Source organism: Bos mutus, chromosome 3 (assembly GCF_027580195.1).
Source record: "Bos mutus isolate GX-2022 chromosome 3, NWIPB_WYAK_1.1, whole genome shotgun sequence".
In the NCBI taxonomy this organism is placed as follows: domain Eukaryota; kingdom Metazoa; phylum Chordata; class Mammalia; order Artiodactyla; family Bovidae; genus Bos; species Bos mutus.
Window position 1 is genome coordinate 97,356,283 of NC_091619.1, and position 21,618 is coordinate 97,377,900.

Consider the following 21,618-nt stretch of genomic DNA (forward strand, 5'->3'; position numbering starts at 1 on the left):
TTTTTTAAACAACTCTAAACCATGCCAGTATTATATTAATAGAAAAGGTAAGTGGAAGCAAATGTACCCTATTATGTGTGTGGGAAAATGTAGCAATAAAATAAAGTCTGGCTTATAATCTTTGTTACACTAAATAATGAAGTCTAAGCTGTGTGCTGTCCATTGTGTCTGTACTGTGGGCTGATCTCATCAAAACTCACCTTGGACTCAGCAGTTGCTTAAAATAACAGGAAAAAAAAAGAAAGAAGCTCTCCAGCACTGGAAACTCAGGTTTGGCTTATAGTGTCCCTGTGTGGCTCCAAGCTCAGTGATAGAAGAGGGTGGCAGTAACACACCAGGCTTCTGAACACGAGGCCTCAGAGCACCCCCTGCCCCAGCATTGTCGTCAGCCACCTTTATTATAACGTCTTTCCTTTTCTTCATCTAACATGTTCCACTTGGCTGCTCCTGCCTACGGTCTGGTGAACAATGCTGAGCATGGTGTGTGGGAATATAACCAGGATTTGCAGTTTGTGTGTTTCATTTATTACTGGAGACTTTTTATAGGTTGAGCTCGTCCCCAAGTCCTTTAAATGGGATTGGACTTCCCATTATTTTCTGAGCTGTGTTTCTTTTGTTGTACTTCTGAATCTGTCTGTAGAAAGAGAGAGTGTTTGTTTAACCTGGAAAAATTACTGGTCTTTCACAATTTCTCTAAAGGTTGAGCTATTTCCTAATGCAGATTCAGGCCTCTTGTCCTGACATTTCTTTTTTTTTTTTTTTTTTTTTTTTGAGAAACGAGTCTGGTTGTTTTGAGTCCCAAGAATGTTTGCTGTTCAGTGGAATTACTTTCATAGATATGTTTCCTTTTCCCCTCCAGATGGCTCCAGTCTTTAGCCTTAGTACCTTTCATAACATCTCTACCAGAGGATAAGAAAATGACGATGAAATAAGTTGGAACTGACTTCTCATTTTACATTGCTCCCAGCTTTGCCCTAAATCCCTGGTTGCCAGAGAAGAGCTGGTCCATGGCCAGTTACATCAGATGTGATCAAAGTACCATCTGGTTGTTCTTTATATTTACCTAGCAAGATCTGGCAAAGAATGACAAGAAAATTGTCAAATTAATCAATCCCCTGGTATAGTGTGGTGGTATAAACGTGGACAGGCTTTAGAGTTAAGTGAATCTGGGTTCAGTATTGGGATTCATTAGCTCTAAATGTTGAACAAATTATTTAAACTCTCTAATTCTGTTTCTGCGTCTACCTCATGGGATCATTTTGAGAATTACATTAACTTATATAAAGATTGTAGTAGAGCTTAATGTCAACTCCCTTCTTCCCTACTTCACCTCTCGCTAAAGACCCACAAATTAGTATATCCGATGTGCAGATCATTCTTTATTCCAGCCTTATCTCACAGGTTCTCAAACTTTAAGTTGCAGTGGAATTACCTAGAGCACTTTAGAATGTAGACTCCCAGGTCCCAAACTCCAACCTGCTGAAGTGCTGGGAATCTCCATTTTAATATGTGCTCCAGATGATTCTGACAAAGATAATTAGCCAGTCACACTTAGAGAACCACTGCCTTATCTATTCTTCACAAAAAATCCACATTAGCCAGGTCTCTCTTTGCTGTGGACGTTAACCATAAAATCAGCTTCCTGGGCTCTTTGCCTCCTATAATGGTCCCCTTGGCATACTCTACGTTATATTTATTTATGTATATGTCTTTTCCCCTCTAGACTGTGAGCTCCTTGAGGGCTAGGGGTTTAATCTCCATTTCCAGCACCAAGGACATGGCTTGATGGCTTGGAACATTGAAGATACTCAGATTTTTGTTAAATAAATACATGACATGGATTTTAGCCAAAACATTATCTTCTGCGTGTATGTGCCTTATATTTAAATAGTTTGCACTTAAGAGATTCTCTTGACACACATAAGTGAAAAATTTACTGAGTAGGAATATTTGCTAATCAAGACAGCAAGGTAAACAAACATTCTCTGTATCTCAGCTAAATCTCCTGCACTTCTGTGGTGGGCTGTCTGCTCAGTGCGATTCGACAGTCATTTCAGAGGACATCCTCTACAACCTCCTACTTAGGTGCTGACACAGGAGGGTGAGCACGGTGATCCCTGCACTCAAGCTGTGTTCCAGCCACCAGCTGCATCCTGCCTTTGACTCTGCCTCAATCTAGCGCCTGGTCAGAGTTTGCCTTGTCTTATTCTTAGGGTGGGTGCTTTCTTCCTCAAGCAGTTGGGAAGCTGGAGCCACAGACTCTGTTTTCTGTAGTCTCGGCAACACTGACCTGCTGTTCAGTCTTGAAGAAGAGGTACAAATGCACAGTCCGCCTGTCATTTGACTTAGAGTTGATTCAGCATTCATTAATAGTTACGGAACACCTATTATGTCCCAAACACAGTTATAGGAAACTTGGGAATACAGCAATGAAGGGGACAAATAAGGCCTCTGTTCTCATGGAGCTTAGAATATTGTGGAGAAGACAAATGAATAAAGCAATAAGATTATTTCAAATACTGGTAGTGCTGAGAAATTTTTAAAATGTGATAAAACATAAGAGTGGAGGCAATGACGTAATGGTCAGGAATACCATCTCTGCAGAGGTGACAGCTGCTGCTTGGCCTGTGGAAAGTACCAGGTAGAGATCACCAACTGCTGAGGCCTAGAAGTGGGGCCAAGCTGCTGCTGCTGCTGCTGCTGCTGCTAAGTCGCTTCAGTCATGTCTGACTCTCTGCGACCCCGTAGACAGCAGCCCACCAGGCTCCCCTGTCCTTGGGATTCTCCAGGCAAGAACACTGGAGTGGGTTGCCATTTCCTTCTCCAATGCATGAAAGTGAAAAGTGAAAGTGAAGTGGCTCAGTCATATCCAACTCTAGCAACCCCATGGACTGCAGCCCACCAGGCTCCTCCATGGGAGGATTTTCCAGGCAAAAGTACTGGAGTGGGGTGCCATTGCCTTCTCCAGGGGCCAAGCTAAGCATGCTTAAAGGCTCAGTTCAACCACTGAGGAGCTCAGAGTTCAGCAAGGCAAGATGCTGACGTGAATACTAATTGCAAGACCAGTGCTGTCTTACAAGAGGGGCAGGGAGGGTTACCGTCAGATCCTGTGGGGAATGCAGATCTTGCCCTGAAGCACCTATGACTTAATAAGGAATGAAAGACTATTAAGAGTCTCAAGAAATGTGTTCCATGCAAGAGACAGGAGGTGCTATGAGTTCACAGTTGGTCTCAAAATATATACATGTTAACAATACCACTAACATCTATTATTGGTGGTTTACCAACCATGTGCCAGGCACGATGCTGAGCCCTTTACGTAGATTGTATCAGTCCTTCCTACAACCCAGTGAGGTCACAGGAACCTGCTGATTGGTGGGATGTGCCACTGCTCCCCTTGTGCTCGCTGCCTTCCCTCACCTCCAGCTCAGAAAACAGGGCAGCCTCCCAGTCACCCTTAACCCTAACTTCAGTAACCAACTCAAACCTTTAGAAGCCATGGGTGTCTTGAACCAGCCTTTGCTCTGAGAAACAGATGTGCCAATTTTCCTACCAACACCTTAAGAACAAAATGCACTTGTTATGTATTTCTGATTCATCCAAACTTTATTTCTAAAGACATCATATTCTACGTAAAAGAGGACTTTTTGTGCTGTTTCATCCTGTATGGAGCATTTTGGTCTTGGCAGTTCTCTTAATGTGGCAGGTTGATGGCAGCATTTTTATCCCTATTCTGATAAAGGAGACTTGGTGCACGAAAAGGAAAGAGATGACTTGAAGGTCGCTGCATCAGGAACCAAGCCAGGAATAGAAGGCCATGCTCAGACTTAATGATATCATTTGTAACGTCCATTGAGCGGTCTCATCCCTCACATTCACAAGGCTACTTCTGAGCTCTCTGGGCCTCAGGTACTGGAAGAGCCACAAGAAAAATCACTTCATATCACTTATGAATCCTCCCAAGCTGTCCAGAGCTTTCAGAACAAAGTCCCTTTGGATCAGCTCACAAGAGCTTTCAGAACTAGTCTCCAGTGACTTCTCCAGGCTCATCTCTTGGTAGGCCCCACCCACTCCCTTAGCCCCCATCAGTCTGGATGACTGGCAGTTTCCTGAATATACTGTTCTTCTTCCCTCTACTCTGATCTTTGCATAGGATTTGCAAGCTTTGAATGCCTGTTCCCCCTTCATCAAGTTAATTCTGATTCGTCTCTCAAAGGTCCGCTGAAGCATCTCTCCCAGAGCCTTCCCTGGCCTCACCCGCTCCAGCTGTCCCTGCCCACTTGTGTGCTCCTTTATGCTTCCCCAGCATTTTGTGCTCTGCCTTTTCAAGGCTCTCTTTCCCATAGACTGGACACTCCTCGGAGACACACATCATGTCTTACTGGACATCGTGTTCCCAGTGTCCAGCAAGAAGCTCAGCACAGACAGAGAAGGTACCAATGACTCGTATAAATTCCTCTTGGATGACTGCTCACCTCAAGACTACCTGTGTCTACAAGCATCCCTTGCATAGTGAGACCCAGCCCTGGCAAACACTGTGACTGGGTCTCAGCCTGAGGCAGTGGCCACTTTGTTTGCCCTTCCTACAGAGGCTGCAATGTGAAAACAAAGCCAGGGGCCATCAGAGGAGGCAGCTGGTCCAAGGTTTGTAAGCAGAAGGAACTGAGACAGTGAACAAACTTGGGGAACAGCACGATTATTTTTACCAGCTGGACACATTTCAAGTTCCCATCTTGGCTTACCAAGCCTCAGCACTAAAAAGATCTCAGACACTGTCCAGTCACTAGTTTTCAACTGTGCTTCAAGAAATCCTTACAGGGGGACTTCCCCGGTGGTCCAGTGGTTGAGAATCCACCTTGGGACACGGGATGTGGGTTTGATCCCTCTTCAGGGAGCTAAGATCTCACATGCTTTAGAGCAACTAAACCCACATGCCACGACTACTGAGCCCATGCTCTGCAAACGACATCCCCTGTGATACAATGAAGATCTCTTGAGCAGCAACGAACATCTGATGCAGCCAAAAAAATTTTTTTAATATTTTTTAAATATTTTTTTAAAAAAAGAAATCCCAACATGGACTTCACTGGTGGTCCAGGCTAAGACTGCACTCCCAGTGCAGGGGGCCTGGGTTCAATCCCTGGTCAGGGAACTAGATCCTACATGCAGCAACTAAATATCCCGCTTGCCTCAATGAAGATTGGAGATCCCATGTGCTGCTACTAAGACCCAGACAGCCAAATAAATATTTAAAAAAGAAACAAAGAAATCCCAACAGTTCCTAGGGGTGGGAGCCTGGTCCTTATCCCTAAGTCAACCAGAGAGAAGCACACTTTATTTACTGGGCTTTCCCTAAGCTGTCATTTGAAGAAACAGTTTCCAAGAAATACTGAAAAAAAAAAAAAAAGAAGCTGGTCTAGTTTAACCTCCTACCCACCACAGCAGCCCTACCTACACCATCTCCAAGTCATTGGGCAACTGTTTGCAAACTTCCAGGGACTGGAAACTCTCTACCTGCCAGATGACCTGGCCCCTGCAGGGACAGCTCTGAGTGATTGCAAGTTTGTCCCCACCCTACGCTGAAATCTCACCACTTCTCTCCACCCTCACTGGACTTTGCTCTGCCCACCATAGCTACAGCCTCCTAGAGAAGTCTCTTGGCTTTTCTATCCCCATAGCATCTCCTGCTGATGTGTGAAGATAGCGCTCACGTTACTTTGGAGGCTTTTCGGCAGAGGAAACAAACTCTGTCTTTCCTTATATGAACCAAAACCCCAGCCTCTGCTTCTGGACAAACTTACCAGTGTCTGCCTCACGGTTGGGGACTGGAGTTAAGCCAAAGATAGCCTTGTGGGATGACCAGAGTGGATTTCAGATGGAAGTCCTTTGGTAGTTGGCCTGGCTCACTTGGCAGTGACCTCTCCACATCACCTCTCACTTAGGTCACCTTGCTGACTCACCCACCTTGTCTTGCCTCATCCTCATCCTCACTGCCACTTTCAGCTGTCTTCCCATGATCTGTCAAACATGGCTTTTCCTACCGAGAACTCTTTGCATTTACTCCTATTTCATTTCATCTGGCTGGTTTCAGCCCAGCATTCCATCACATCTTGACTTGAATTTTGCCTGATGCCCAGAGCCCATGTCCCTCTCTACAGATATGATACTCGCTTTTCCTTGGTGCTCTTCTACATCTGCCCTGGCAGTAATCAGAGGTAAGTGATGTCCCCTCAAGCATTTCACTTACCTCCCCCCTCCACCCCACCCACACACACATACAAATTCTTGCCTTGGTTGAAATATCACTACTGAGTCACACTTAACTTTTGGTTCACTGTGATTCCCCAGATCACTTTTGTTGTTATTGTTCTAACATCCATGATTTGGGATGAATCTCCACCTTGCATTCTTATTTCTTCAGTCTACATGTATTCTCCCCTTTTGGCCTTGCCTCTGGTCAGGAGGGAAGTAGCTGACAGATCTTGCATTTTGACACTGATTTTGCAGGGAAGAAAGGAAGCATGGAGGAGTTTTCCTGAGCCCTGCAGGGGTCAGGTCAGCTGGCAGGTGGAGAGTTCCCAGTCTCTGGAAATTTTCAAACAGTTGCCCAATGACTTGGGAATGCTGTAGGCAGGGCTGCTGTGGTGGGTAGGAGGTTAAACTAGACCAAGTTCTTTTTATTTTTTTCAGTATTTCTTGGAAAGGTCCACAATTCCCAACAGACTCTGAGACATTTGCTTCTGCTATCTGTTTCTTCCATTTGATCTTTTTCAACAGTGCTATAAGGATAACATTACTCCCATCTTACAAATGACGACACTGGGGAGATAGCATTGTAGATGTTAAGAGTAAGGACTAAATTAGACTCTCAGCTCTGCCTTTGGACAAGTTAATCTCTCTGAGCCTTTGTATTCTCATCTGTAAATTAAAAAATAATGATCGTATCTCAAAAGGATTAAATGATATATAGAGAGTACATAGCACTATAGTTCACACACAAAATAAGTGCAGAGTAGTGGCTGTTAGATTAAGTTACTTGACCTTTTCAAGGCTCACGTCTCCTATATAGAAGAGGTGGGAAACTCTGCTTCTGGAACATAGATCTTCTACTTCTGGAACACAAGTTGTTGGGTTTTTTTTTTTAATCAGAGGTTAATTGCTTTACAATATTGTGTTAGTTTTAAGTTTCTATTGTGCTATTTTTCCTGCACTATGTTTCCACTTTTAGACATTCTCTTCCAACATTTTAAAGAGACTTGAGCAATATTAAGCATACCAGAAAGCATGACATTGGGAACTGGGGAATCTCAAGGCTGGATTCAGAAATTGGCAGGTAGGAGCAAAGATGGGAAGGCTGGGCTAACCCCAAACAGAGCATACAGGTTGGAGAGATCACTGTTTCCCTCTCCTTAACCACCAGGTGGCTAGACGCAGTGCCCGCAAGTGGGCAAAGGAAGGGAGGTGTGAAGGCAGGACCCAGAGCCTGGGAGCTGACCTCTGGGTCAGGAGCCAGGTGGCACTTGAAGTTCCAGGCCAAGGTGCAGGGCCTGCCTAATTATTTGGGGATGACTTATCAGACCAAGTTACTTCTGATTGCAGACTGCTACTGATTTAATTCCTTGACAACTCACTACACATAACAGTTTACAGTGTAAAGAGACCAAAGCCTGTAATTTAACCCTCTGGCTGGACATCAGAAACTCCAAAAGAACTCGTCAAAGATGTTGATTCTTAGGGCCCATCACTGAAATATGGATTATTTTGGTCTGGACGAGGTCTGGGAAACTTTATTTAAAAAAAAAAAATCTCCAGGTAATTCTGAGGCTCAGCCTAGTTCGGGAACCCCTATGATAAATTAGTGATTTTATATCTGAGGAAAAAGGCCCCAAACCAGGCAAGATGACTGCCCCTACATCATACATTGTTTTGGTGGCAACGTTCCTTCCATCCCTTTGTTGTAATTTTTCTCTGCACTTTCGTGCCAGGCAACACAACTGGAAAACATCTGAAAAATACGTATTTGATTATTGTCTGCTTCTAGGGAAGATTTCTGGGAAAACGCTAGCTGTTCCTAGCATGTCTCAGTTGAGCACCTCGAGGGACAGCTGAGGAAACCAGAGGCCCCCGAGACTCTTTAAGTCCAGATGGCTTCCTCATTTGATTGTTGACAGCTGAGAATTCTGCAGGCCCATGGCCCCTGGAGCCCAGTGCTGGATGATCTGTTGCACTGGGTTACTGTGCCTGGCCCCTGCAACTGCACGGAGAATTGTGTGTTGCTTGTGTAGACTGAAGCTCTCCATCCATCGTGTGTGCATTCGCTCTTGCCTGTGATGAGGGAGCAGACGGAGATGATGTATAGACAGCTGGGCAGGCAGCAAGGATGGAGAATGGTCTGGAACTCAGGCACAAAGCTCAGCTGGGGGACTCTCACCCCATTGAAGCTGGGATTGATTGGCTGGAACTTTCTCACCCTTCTCAGTTTGTCTCAGAGACAGCAGCCTGCATTGTGTCCTCTGGGAAAAGGAATTGCTGTCAAGGTCGGGAAAGCTCTGGCTATCTCAGAGATGTTCTGCCATATACCTTATTCCCAGAGGCAGGTGATTCTCCACTCTAGAAACCAAGTGAGGACTTCCCTAATGGTCCAGTGGTTAAGAATTCACCAGCCAATGCTGGGGACATGAGTTTGATCCCTGGTCCGGGAAGATCCCACATACCTCAGGGCAAGTAAGCCTGTGCATCACAACTATTGAAACCCACATGCTTAGAGCCTATGCTTCACAACAAGAGAAGTCACCACAGTGAGAAGCCCACACATCACAAATAGTAGTAGCAAAAAGAAAAAAAAGTAGCCCCCACTCTCTGCAACTAGAGAAAGCCCTCACACAGGAAGACCCAGAAAAAAAAAAAACAAGTGACTCTCCAGTAGCCTTGTTTCCTGAACCCCTTCGGTCTGTACTTGGTCCCCTTCCTATCTCCTTCTGCTTTTCTACCTTTGGCTCACACTAAATGATATCTTTTCTTGGGTACCAGACACAGGTCTTATCCCCATATGTGTGGGATATGACCTGTCTAAGCAGATTTTGCAGGGGTATCAAAAAAGTAAGCAAAAAATCTAAGGTGGTGTCAAGGTTACTGAGGATGGTTGAGGATCTTAATGATGTTAATTGCATTAATACAGATCCAGGTATAAATGTCTATGTTCATCTACTTTCCCAGGAGAACATCTTCAGAAAAGTGTCTAGCCCCTTTCAAATAAATTCTCCTAACTTACTGGATAGGTCATGTGAGTACACCTGCTAAGGCCTCAGGCCGTGTGGGGCAGGGAGCTGGTGCACGAATGGAGTTGGGAGGCCTGGGTTTGAGTCCTGACTCTGCCACTTTCAGGCTGTGCCCCTTGGCCAAGTCATTTCACACTTTGCTATCAATACTCACCTCCCAGAGTTGTTGCAGGACTCAAAAATGTCTGGCACGGTGAAAGCACTTTGTCAATTAGAAAAATCCTTATAAATGTCAGTTGTTGCTACAGGGTTCCATGGGAGAAGGTAAAATAAGAACCCACTATCCAGGGTTTGTGATCCAAGCAGAAGGCAGAATCTCACAGCTTAAACAAGCAAAGTTGAAATGAAAAGTGTTAGTCATTCAGTCATATCCGACTCTTTGTGACCTCTGTGGACTGTAGCCCACTAGGCTCCTCTGTCCGTGGAATTCTCCTGGCAAGAATACTGTAGTGGGTTGCCATTCCCTTCTCCAGGGGATCTTCCTGACCCAAGGATCTCCCACACTGCAAGCAGATTCTTTACCATCTGAACTACCAAGTGTATCTGCAAATCATGAAGAACTTCTGTGCCAAGGGCTCCCCCCTGAGGAAGGTTGGTTCCAGGCAGCTGCGTAAGACTGGCAGACTTTCTGGAAGTAGAGAGCACACACCCTTGGTTCCCTTAGCCTTGGGCAATTCTGCACTCTTCGAGCTGCTTCTGAAAAAGGCCCAAATGTAGCCATGACCAGCTGGAAAACAACTTTGGAAAGTCACGAGCGGTACTTGGCATGGAATCCAGACTCCATAGGGTGCGGTGTGGGTCTCCACCAAGAAGTAGTTGCTGCTCACTGCCTGAATTTCAGCTTCCTGGAAGTGGGAGGACACAATTTTACCACTTCCAGGAAATGAAACCAGGATGTTTCACCAAGGGGTTCTCCCAGACAGAGCCCCAGGGCAGAGTTTGGGGTGTCACCCTAACACGTCCATTGCTTTCTTCCCCATTTAGGGGAATTGTGTCTTTCTATTTCATGCCCCTCCCTCCCTCTGGAGGGAAGGACAAAACCGCTACAAAAAGACAAATCTTCCTCCTTCCCAGAGTTGATGAGAGGAAATGAGAAAAAGCATCTCCAGAACAGGTATAGAGAAGGTTCATGAATGTTCACATCCTCAGCCAGTCCCTTTTGCTCCCTGCATCTCAGTTTTCTCATGCACTCTGTGGAGATTAGACTGATAGCCAAGGCCCCTCCCCCTTTAAGAGCCACCCTCTCTGTGACCTGCTGCTTGCTGAGCATCTTCGGCAGCCTCAGTCTTATGAGCTATGAAGTAGGACCCCTGGGCCTTGTGGAAGTTCCTCAGGAGACTGAGGCTTCGGCATCACCCACAAATCAAGAGCAAGATCTGCACCTGACCCCAGTACAGTGCCTGCCATCTAATGCACCCCCAGTAAATATTTATGGAAAGAATGAATAAATGAAACAGATGTACTATCTCCACCCCTTCATGCTGTCTCTATAAGATGTTAAAACTATACTAATTTACCACTGTTATTACTAGAAGTCATTGCCTCAGCTCTCTTGAAGGTCCCCCATTTTTACCCCACCCCACAAGTAGTATGAGACACAGGAAGAGGTTGTCTTAGCCCATCAGGCTAATAGAATAGAATACCATAGACTGAGTGGTTTATTTGAAAGTGAAAGTTGCTCAGACATGTCTGACTTATTGCCACCCCATGGACTATACAGTCCATGGAATTCTCTAAGCCAGAATACTGGAATGGGTAGCTGTTCCCTTCTTCAGAGGATCTTCCCAACCCAAGGATCGAACCTAGGTCTCCCACATTGCAGGCAGACTGCTGGGTGGCTTATAAGCAACAGAAATTTATTTTTCATAGTTCTGGAGGGAAGTCCAAAAGAAAGGCATCCACAGATTCAGCGTCTGGTGAGGACCTGCTTCCCGGTTCATAAATAGTTGTCATCTCACTGTGTCCTCACACGGTGGAAGGGACAAGGGAATTCTCTGGAGTCTCTTATATGGGCGCTAATCCCATTCATGAGGGCTCCAACCTTATGGCCTCATCACTTCGCAAAGGCCTCATCTCCAAATATCATCGAATTATGGGTTAGGTCTGTCAACACATGAATTTGAGGGGACACAGGCATTCAGTCCATAGCAGAGGTTCTCAAACCTTCAGTTCAGTTCAGTCGCTCAGTCGTGTCCAACTCTTTGTGACCCCATGAGCTGCAGCACACCAGGCCTCCTTGTCCAACACCAACTCCCAGAGCCCACTCAAACTCATGTGTATTGATTCGGTGATGCCATCCAACCATCTCATCCTCTGTTGTCCCCATCTCCTCCTGCCCTCAGTCTTTCCCAGCATCAGGGTCTTTTCCAATGAGTCAGCTCTTCGCATCAGGTGGCCAAAGGATTGGAGTTTCAGCTTCAAAATCAGTCCCTCCAATGAACACCAGGACTGATCTCCTTTAGGATGGACTGGTTGGATCTCCTTGCAGTCCAAGGGACTCTCAAGAGTCTTCTCCAACACCACAGTTCAAAAGCATCAATTCTTCAGCACTCAGCTTTCTTTATAGTCCAACTCTCACATCCACACATGACTACTGGAAAAACCATAGTTTTGACTAGATGGACCTTTGTCGGCAAAGTAATGTCTCTGCTTTTTAATATGCTATCTAGTTTGGTCATAACTTTCCTTCCAAGGAGTAAGCATCTTTTAATTTCATGGCTGCAGTCACCATCTGCAGTGATTTTGGAGCCCCCCAGAAATAAAGTCTGACACTGTTTCCACTGTTTCCCCATCTATTTCCCATGAAGTGATGGGACCAGAGGCCATGATCTTAGTTTTCTGAATGTTGAGGTTTAAGCCAACTTTTTCACTCTCCTCTTTCACTTTCATCAAGAGGTTTTTTAGTTCCTCTTCACTGTCTGCCATAAGGCTGGTGTCATCTGTATATCTGAGGTTGTTCATATTTCTCCCAGCAATCTTAATTCCAGCTTGTGCTTCCTCCAGCCCAGTGTTCCTCATGATGTGCTCTGCATAAGTTAAATAAGCAGGGTGACAATATACGCATTGACATACTTCTTTTCCTATTTGGAACCAGTCTGTTGTTCCATGTTCAGTTCTAACTGTTGCTTCCTGACCTGCATACAGGTTTTTCAAGAGGCAGGCAGACTCAAACCTTAGTCTTCAATATAAATATCAATAGGGAGCTTGCTAAACCTCAGATTCATGGGCCCATCCCAGAGACACTTAAACAAAATCTCTAGGAGAAGGACCCAGATATTTACTTTTAGTGTGGTTCATCTTTTTTTTAATTTAATGGATTATATTGCTCTCTGTGGTTTATGCACAAAGACACATGCATGCTCATGTGAAGAGAAACCACCCTGTATTTTACCCAGGACATGGAACAGAAAGTGTCAGACCTACCCAGGAACATGTTCTTTTGCCTTTTTTCATTCTAAGGATTTTATAAATTTATCTCTTAGATTTATATGAGGTTTTATGAGCATCCCAGTCAGACTGCAGGATGTCTGAAGAAACAGAAGAGCTGTGATTTTCTTAAGAATAAACAGGCGGAAACTCACCAACCTGACAGGGTCAGCAAACTTAACCAGCAGTAGCTAATGAGATGATGTCATTCAAACAGTGATGAAACAAATACATTTCAACTCTCATTTCCTTAATCTGATGATGTTTTGCCTCGAAGTGATGATAGAAATGATTGTCCGATCTCTTACAATGTTAGTTTCCTCATCATCTCTGGTTTTGTAGACTCGGAATGTATTGCATTCCTTTGCAATTTAGCTTTGAAAGTCTTGAGGTTGGGCTGGTCAGACACACTCTTTCTTCAGTCTCTCTAACTTCTGGTGCTCAACTCAACAAACTTGAGTTGACTGCAGAATTTTACCATTGTGTTTTATATTTTCATATGTTTTCATGAAAAGGACACTAATTAGTTAGTGTCCTTTTCAGCTTGAAGATCTCCTTTTAGAATGTCTCGTAAGGCTGGTTTAGTGGCGATGAGCACCCTTGGCTTTTGTTTGTTCACTTCATTTCAGAGAAACAACTTTTCTGAGTAAAGATTCTTGGTTGGAAGTTTTTCTTCTATCATCCCACTCTCTCCTGGCCTGCTGAGTTTCTGTCAAGAAATCTAGTGTGGTTCATTTTTAAACATTTTATTGTTGAAATGTCAAACACTGAGCCAGCCAATAGTATCATGAACCCAAGTTCCTGTGACCCAACATTAAAAAATTTCAACACATGGCATCTGGTTTTGTTTATATCCCCACCCATTTTCCCTCTAAATCCTGGACATCATACTGTTTCATCCATACTGCTTATGTTTATATTTCTAAAATCTACGTACTTTTTAAAATTCCTAAAATAACAATAATTCCTTAATATTATCAAAAGTGCAATCATATTCAAATTTCCCCAATTGTCTCATAACATTTTTTAACACTATAGGAATATTTATTGAAATCAGATTAAATTTATTCATTCAGTTCAGTTCAGTCACTCAGTCATGTCTGACTTTTTGCAACCCCATAAATCGCAGCACATCAGACCTCCCTGTCCAACACCAGCTTCTGGAGTTCACCCAAACTCATATACATTGAGTCAGTGATGTCATCCAGCCATCTCATCCTCGTCCCCTTCTCCTCCTGCCCCCAATCCCTCCCAGCATCAAGGTCTTTTCCGAAGAGTCAACTCTTCACATGAGGTGACCAAAGTATTGGAGTTTCAGCCTCAGCATCAGTCCTTCCAATGAACACCCAGAACTGGTTTCCTTTAGGATGGACTGGTTGGATCTCCTTGCAGTCCAAGGGACTTGCAAGAGTCTTCTCCAGCACCACAGTTCAAAAGCATCAATTCTTCGGCACTCAGCTTTCTTCACAGTCCAACTCTCACATCCATACATGACCACAGGAAAAACCATAGCCTTGACTAGACGGACCTTTGTTGGCAAAGTAATGTCTCTGCTTTTGAATATGCTATCTAGGTTGGTCATAACTTTCCTTCCAAGGAGTAAGTGTCTTTTAATTTCATGGCTGCAATCACCATCTGCAGTGATTAATATAGGGGAAATCAGCATCTTTAATAAAGACAAATATTTCTATCTGAAAATGCATATCTTTCCATTTACTCATCTTATTTTGTATCCATCATGCATGTGTGCTCAGTCACTCAATCTCGTCTGACTCTTTGTGACCCCATAGACTGTAGCCCACCATGTTGCTCTGTCCATGGGATTTTTCATGCAAGAACAGTGGAGCTGGTTGCCATTTCCTCCTCCAGGGCATCTTCTCAATTCAAACCTGTGTTTCCTGAGTCTCCTGCTTTGGCAGGCAGATTCTTAACTGCTGAACATCGGTGTTGTCTTAAAGTTTTTTCATATAGGTTTGCATCTCTTGTTAGAATTATTACTAGTTATTTTATCATTTTTGTTGACATTGTAAGTGGGACTTTTCTTTTTCCATTATTCTAGCTAGCTATCTTTTTAATATAAAAAAGCTATTAATTTATGTATGTTTTTGTACTCTTCTGCCTTACTGACTTCTCCTACTGTTTATAGCAAAAATTTTAGTTGACTTCTTGGGTTTTCTAGAGAGACAACCATATTGTCTGCAAATAATAGATGTTTCCCTTCTTCCTTGTCAACTTTTAAACTTCTAATGCCTTTCTCTTACCTAATTGCATTGGCTATTACCTCCAATATAATGTTAAATAACAGTGATGACATGGGCATCCTTGTCTTGTTTGTGACTTTAGTAGAAATAATGCCTGAATTCCCACTTCACAATTAGCAGTGTTGAAAAATATAAATATTAGTTCCCTAACTATTCCATTTGGATCTGAAAAAGATATATTTTTTCACATTAGGAAAAGTGAACTTGACTTCTATCTTATAGAGTTACTTTTAAAAATCAAGAGTGTTGATTTTATCAAATGTTTTTCTAACATCTATGGAGATGATAATTTGATTTTCACCCTAGATCCATTAATGATAAATTTTATTATACATTTCCTACTTTTTGGTGGTTTTTAAAAAATTTAAGTACAGTTAATTTACCATGTTGTGCCAGTTTCAGGCATATAGCAAAGTGATTCAGATATATATATATATTTTTTTTTCTGGCTTCTTTTGCATTATAGGTTATTAAAAGATATTGAATACAGTTCCCTGTGCTATACAGTAGGTCCTTGATGTTTATCTATTTTATGTATAATAGTTTGTACCTGTTAATCCTATAACTTTTCTATTTATAGTTGGCTTGTTCAAATCAGGCTCCAAATAAGATCCATACCTTGTAACTGGATATGTCTTTTAAGTCTGTTTTATTTAACCTTTTATTTTTTAATAATTTTAGACACACATAGAAGTTGCAAAACTGATACAAAATTCCCGTGTACCTTTGCCCAGCTTCCTTTAATGATAACATGTTACATAACCATAGTAGAATGATCAAAACCAGGAAATTAGCATTAGAACAATACTATTAAGTGACTTAGCAGCAGCTGCATTAAAACTATAGACTTTATTTGGATTTTATCAGTTTTCATATGCACTGATTTTTCATTTGTTTCTTTTTGTGTATATAGGTCTGTGAAATTTTATTACATGCATAGGTTTGTGGAACCATTGTCTGGATACAGAACTGTCACCCAGAGAAAGTTCTTCATGCTACATCTTTTTTTTAATTTACTTTATTAAAGTATAGTGATTTACAATGCAGTGTTGTGTTAATTTCTACTGCACAGCAAAGTGATTCAGTCATATATATATATATATACACACACACACACACACACACACACACACACTTTCTTTTTCATATTGTTTTTCATATGGTCTATATGCTATGTCTTTATAATCACATGCTTCTCCCCAACTCTAATTCCTGGCAACCGCTGATCTGATCTCCACAACTATAATTTTGTTATTTCGAGAATACATATAAATTAAATAATATAGTATGTTACCTTTAAAGAGTGAAGTTTTTTTTAGAATGCTTTTAGGGGGAGTGGGCAGTGCTGTGCAGCTTTGGGGATTTTAGTTCCCGGACCAGGGATTGAACCCAGGTGGCAGTGAAAGTGCCAAGTCCTAACCATTGTACCACAAGAGAATTCCCTAAGATTGAATCTTTCACTCAGCATAATGCCCTTGAAAACATCCAAGTTGTCACAAGAATCAGTAGTTGATTTATTTTTACTGCTGAGTAGTACTCCATAGTGTCACTTTTAACTAAGAGGTTCCCCACTCGTCTCTTGTTCTCTTACCACTTATTTATTGAGAATCTGTCTTACAGAATTTTCCTCATTCTGGATTTTGCTGATTTCATCGCCCTCCCCCCCCAGTGTCATTTCACTTGTTCTTCTATTCCCAGTCCTTCCTATAACTGACAGTTAGATTCCTAGTCAGAATCAGATGGGTTTTTTGTGAGGAACCCCCATCCCCACTGGCAACTCTGAGGTAGGTGTTATTGAACACACTTGGAGAAAGAATGCTGCAGAGGAAGGAAGAAAGTGCCATGGGGACTGAGGCAGGCAGAGGAGGTTTTCCTGTAGAAGAAGGACCTTGAACTGGTATCGTATTCCAGGAAGGCAGCCTTGGAGGCTCAATGTGAGGCTCCACTGTGGCAGAGGATCGGATCAGGTTAGACAGAACTTCCTGTGCTGGCTTCATGGTGGGCTCTATGGAAGACTGAGCCTGGAATACTGGTGAACCTCCCCCCAACCCCCAACTGTCACCTCCACTCCTGAAACACTCCTGAGCTGAGAACTAACCCAAGTGACTGGAGGGTGTGAGTCGGAGGATGGGGCAATGCCTAGTAGGGCCATGTTGGGAGTCAGGTTCAGGGGGCCAGGGAGGGAGCTGTAAAATTGTCCTATGGCCCTTATGCACCCTAGGCTTCTGCCACAGCCTCTAGAGGTCTCCTTCCCAAGATGAAAGACCTGAAATCCAGAGAGGCGAAGGCAATGCCTCCAACTCAAGAGGTGGGTGGAAAGCTGGGAAGGAGGAGGACCTTTGAGCACAGAAGAAGGTTCTCAAGACTCAAGAGGGCCCTCCTGCTCTTCTAAGGGACTGGAGCCCTCTGAAGCCCGTGTCACATGGTGGGGGTGGTGGGTGTGCTATGCCACTTTTGCTTACACACGTCCCTCCAGAGAAGTCAGTGCAGCCATCTAGGCAGCATGGTTGGACCGCTCTGATGTGCCAAGTGTCTCTCTGTATTGTCCTGGCCGCTGCCCCGCCTTCCAGGATCACAGAAACGAGTGCAATCCCTCTTCTGCACAAAGGCCTGCAGGGTACTTGAAGACAGCACTCCCAGAAAGACTGGCTAAAGTGTGCTGCTGTTTATAAGGACTAGCACGTCTGATCCTCACAGCTCTTCTGTGGGAGGTATATTTTTATTACTGTTGTTGTAAGTCACTAAGTCATGTCCAACTCTTTTGCAACCCCATGGACTTGTACCTCACCAGGCTCCTCTGTCCATGGGATTTCCCAGGCAAGAATTCTGGACTGGTTTCCCATTTCCTTCTCCAACCCAGGGACTGAACCCACATCTCCTGCACTGCAGGCAGATTCTTTACCACGGAGCCACCAGGGAAGCAGAAATAGGCTCAGAGAGGTCACACAGAATTTTGATGTACATGCTTCTCAACCTTGTCTTCCCCTGTCACATTCCCTTGAACCCTGCCTGTCTCAAACTAAAGGAAGTCCAACCATAATTCCTCTTACTGCCATGAGAGGTGGGCTTCCCAAGAGGCATTGGTGGTAAAGAACCTGCCTTCCAGTGCAGGTAGACATAAGAGACGTGGGTTCGATCCCTGGGTTGGGAAGATCCCCTGGAGGAGGGCATGGTAATCCACTCCATTATTTTTAGCTGGAGAATCCCATGGATAGAGGAGCCTGGCAGACCATAGGTCCATAGGTTCACAAAGAGTCGGACACAACGGTAGCGACTTAGCATGCACACACACCGTAAGAATGTCCTTTGCTTTTCCCTCAATGTGTCAGGAGGAAAGACCCAGGATGGGAGATTCTGCCTTCTGAGCAGAGAGGGACTTAAACTGAAATAGAAACATTTTCTTGGGCTAGTGAGGAGAAGGAAATGGCAACCCACTCCAGTACGCTTGCCTGGAAAATCCCATGGACAGAGGACACTGGTAGGCTACAGTCCATGGGGTAGCAAAGAGTCGGGCAGGACTGAGCGACTTTACTTTCACTTTTATGTGTTGGAGAAGGAAATGGCAACCCACCCCAGTGTTCTTGCCTGGAGAATCCCAGGGACAGGGGAGCCTGGTGGGCTGCCGTCTATGGGGTCGTACAGAGTTGGACACGACTGAAGTAACTTAGCAGCAGCAGCAGCAGTGAGGAGAAGGTGAGCTCCATCAGGCTATATGCCGGGGTCCAGCCCCGGTGGATCCAGGGAATTCGAAGCGGGGACGGTGTCGGCGAGGATCAGGCAACAACTGCTTAATTAAACTTTAATTAAGGATATAAAGAGTAATAGAATGATAGCTCAGTAGGAAAATTCAGAGAAGAAAAGAGGCTGAAATAAGGATAGCTCAGTGAGGAAATTCAGTGGAGAAAAGAGGCTGAATAATTCAGCCAGAAGGTGAGAGAAGGAACGACATGGGGAGACCAAGTTTCGGTGAACAAGGCCCGCACTTTATTTTCCAAAGTAGTTTTTATACCTTAAGTTATGCATAGAGGATAATGGGGGAAGGGGTAGAGTCATGCAGCAAGCCAGGCTTTCTTCCTGCAAACTTATCATATGCAAAAGTTTAGGTGATTTGCAGCATCTTCTGGCCCGGAGGCCTGTTAACATTTTAAGACCCTTTCTTCAGAAAACTTATTTTTCTCTAAAGGTGACTAGTCAGGCGCCACCCTCCAAAAGCATTAAAGTTGCATTCCTAAAGGGCAAAGGTGTGGTGGGCTACAAAAAGAAAAAGAATTAACTCAAGGGTCCCAGGTTACAAACGTTAAAGCTACTACTTACACCAATTATATTAATCAATACACTGCCAGGGACACAGCAGGTAAGGGATATGGAGACTTAGCAGCAAACATTGGCCCAACAAGTGAAAAACCCTTCACCAATACAATTTCTAATCAATCTTTTAACTCCTCAAAGGAATCTGTATTTAGGCAGTTTAGAACATCTCATGCCTCTCACAGTTGGGAGGCTCTGAGCAATCACATGTGGCCGGAAAAACCTATTCAGGCAGGCTAGAGGACTTCCAAAGGAGTTTGTAGGTTGAAACACTGTCACACCCAGGAATTATTAACTGGAGCTGTAAGTTAACTCTTTTTTCAGAGAGAGGTAGTGGGGGACAGCCCCCCGTAAAGTCAGAGGTGTAGGTGAGAGCACAAAGCAGAAAGTAGGCAGACTCTGGTTTGGGGGTAGATGCTCGAGAATTTCCAGGGGGACTCCTGAGGCTCGATCCCGCCTTTGCGTATGCCGAGCCTCCTTCCTCATGACCTTTGACATGGGCGGAGCTCCTGTTCCCGGCAGCTATAGAAACAGCCAGATGCCTGGTGGGGTGAACTGGGGATACTATTGCTCATTATTGGAGGAGTGTGGTGTTGGAGGGGGTGACCATTTCCTGGCATAGGACAGGCTGGGGATTCCCATGAAGAGGTCACTCCGTATCAATAGAGTCAGTGGGTACAGGCCTACAGAGGCAGGAACGGGAAGCTGGTCTTGATAAGGCTTGGTCTTGATAAGGAAAGGTATGGTTGGAAGATAGGGGAGAGCTGACGCCCAGAAAGAGGCAGAGGCTTTCCCAGAGAGACACAGCAGGGCAGGAGTCCAGGTCTGGATACCACTCCACTGCCACTTGACTCTCTCGTTGAGAAGCCTGGGCTGTGCAGTGGAAGAGGATATTTCCTCAACTAGGTCCTTGCCGACTCCTGCCAAGCTTCAGAGATGGCCTTACGTGAGGACTTGTCATACTCAGGACACAGTGTCAGGAAACCGTGCCTGTCCTGTGTCAATATGCAGTGCTGTGGTGTTTTAGCATGCCATCAAAGAGGGCTGGAGCACCCCAAGGACACACAGCTAATACACGGTAAAGCCATGACTTTGTTCTCCAAGGTCTGAGTTTTCTCAGCCCCAACAGGGTCTCCTAGAAGAACAGAGTGTCTTGAGCCCAGACTGAGAGCAACAGGAAGGGTGTACAGGTGTTTGCAGGATCTGGGCTGTCTCTGGCTTCTCCCAATCCTTCCACGTGCCTCCCATCCCACATGCCAGCCTGTTGGTTTGTATTGAGGCAGACACCCAGGGGCTCTGTGGATAAGCTAGGAGCCTCTGAAGTTTCTTCAAAATGGATCATCTAAATTTCCCACAATTTAAGATTCTGTGCTTTTCGCTCTTTACCAGCAAACTCCTGCCTATCTCATAAAACCCAGCTCAGAGGTACAGCAAATGACCATGTATAAAGCCACAGAGGGAGTCACATCACATTCCAAAGAATCTTACGGACCATGATCTCTGACCACGGTGAAATATAATTAGAAGTCAACAAGAAAAATACAAACCTCCCATAGGTTAAGAAGCTAAAAAACACACTTCTAAATCATCCATGGGTTAAAGAGGAAATGACAATGAAATTATGAAATATTTAGAACTGAATGATAAAGGAAAGCACAAGCAGTTTCTATTTCCTTTGTAGAGTCAAAGTCCCTGGGCCCACATGCCAAGAATCTTCTGCATTCCCCACCCTCCTCCTCCCAGCTCTGGGTTCCAGGAGGCTGACCTCTATGGGCTACATCAACTGGTTCCCTTGTCCTTGGCTTCTGGTAGGATTTGGCCAATGGGGAAACCTTCCCAGAAATCAGATGGAGGGAAGTGAGGCCCCTTTTCACTCCCAGTCCTTCGAGGTATGATTTGCTGTAGGCAGGATATGCAGGTGGAGCTCAGGCCACAAATCTGGTCAGTAGTACCATCCTCAGGGCTCCCACTTTTACCTCTCCCTCCCAGCACCCCTCCAGCCTTGGACAGACAGCAAATGGCTGCTAGTCCTTTTGTGATACGCAATCCTTGTGGTTTTCCTACACCCTGACTATGGCTCTAAATATTGCCTTCTTTAAACTCTCCTCAGAGCACCCACTTCTTTGGGTATTCCATGTGTTTCCTGCTGGTAACGCCACGCTTACCAAGTGCTCACTGTCAGTCCATAACCAAGTTCTCACATCTGGATGGCTGAGCTCTGACCTTGTATTATCTCTGTGTGTTGGTCTCCCACCCCACCCCGGACTGACCCATCAGCACCTAAGGTCACCACTGGGTCAGCTCCATCACCTGATCTCCCCATTCTCAGTGCACAAAGTCACATT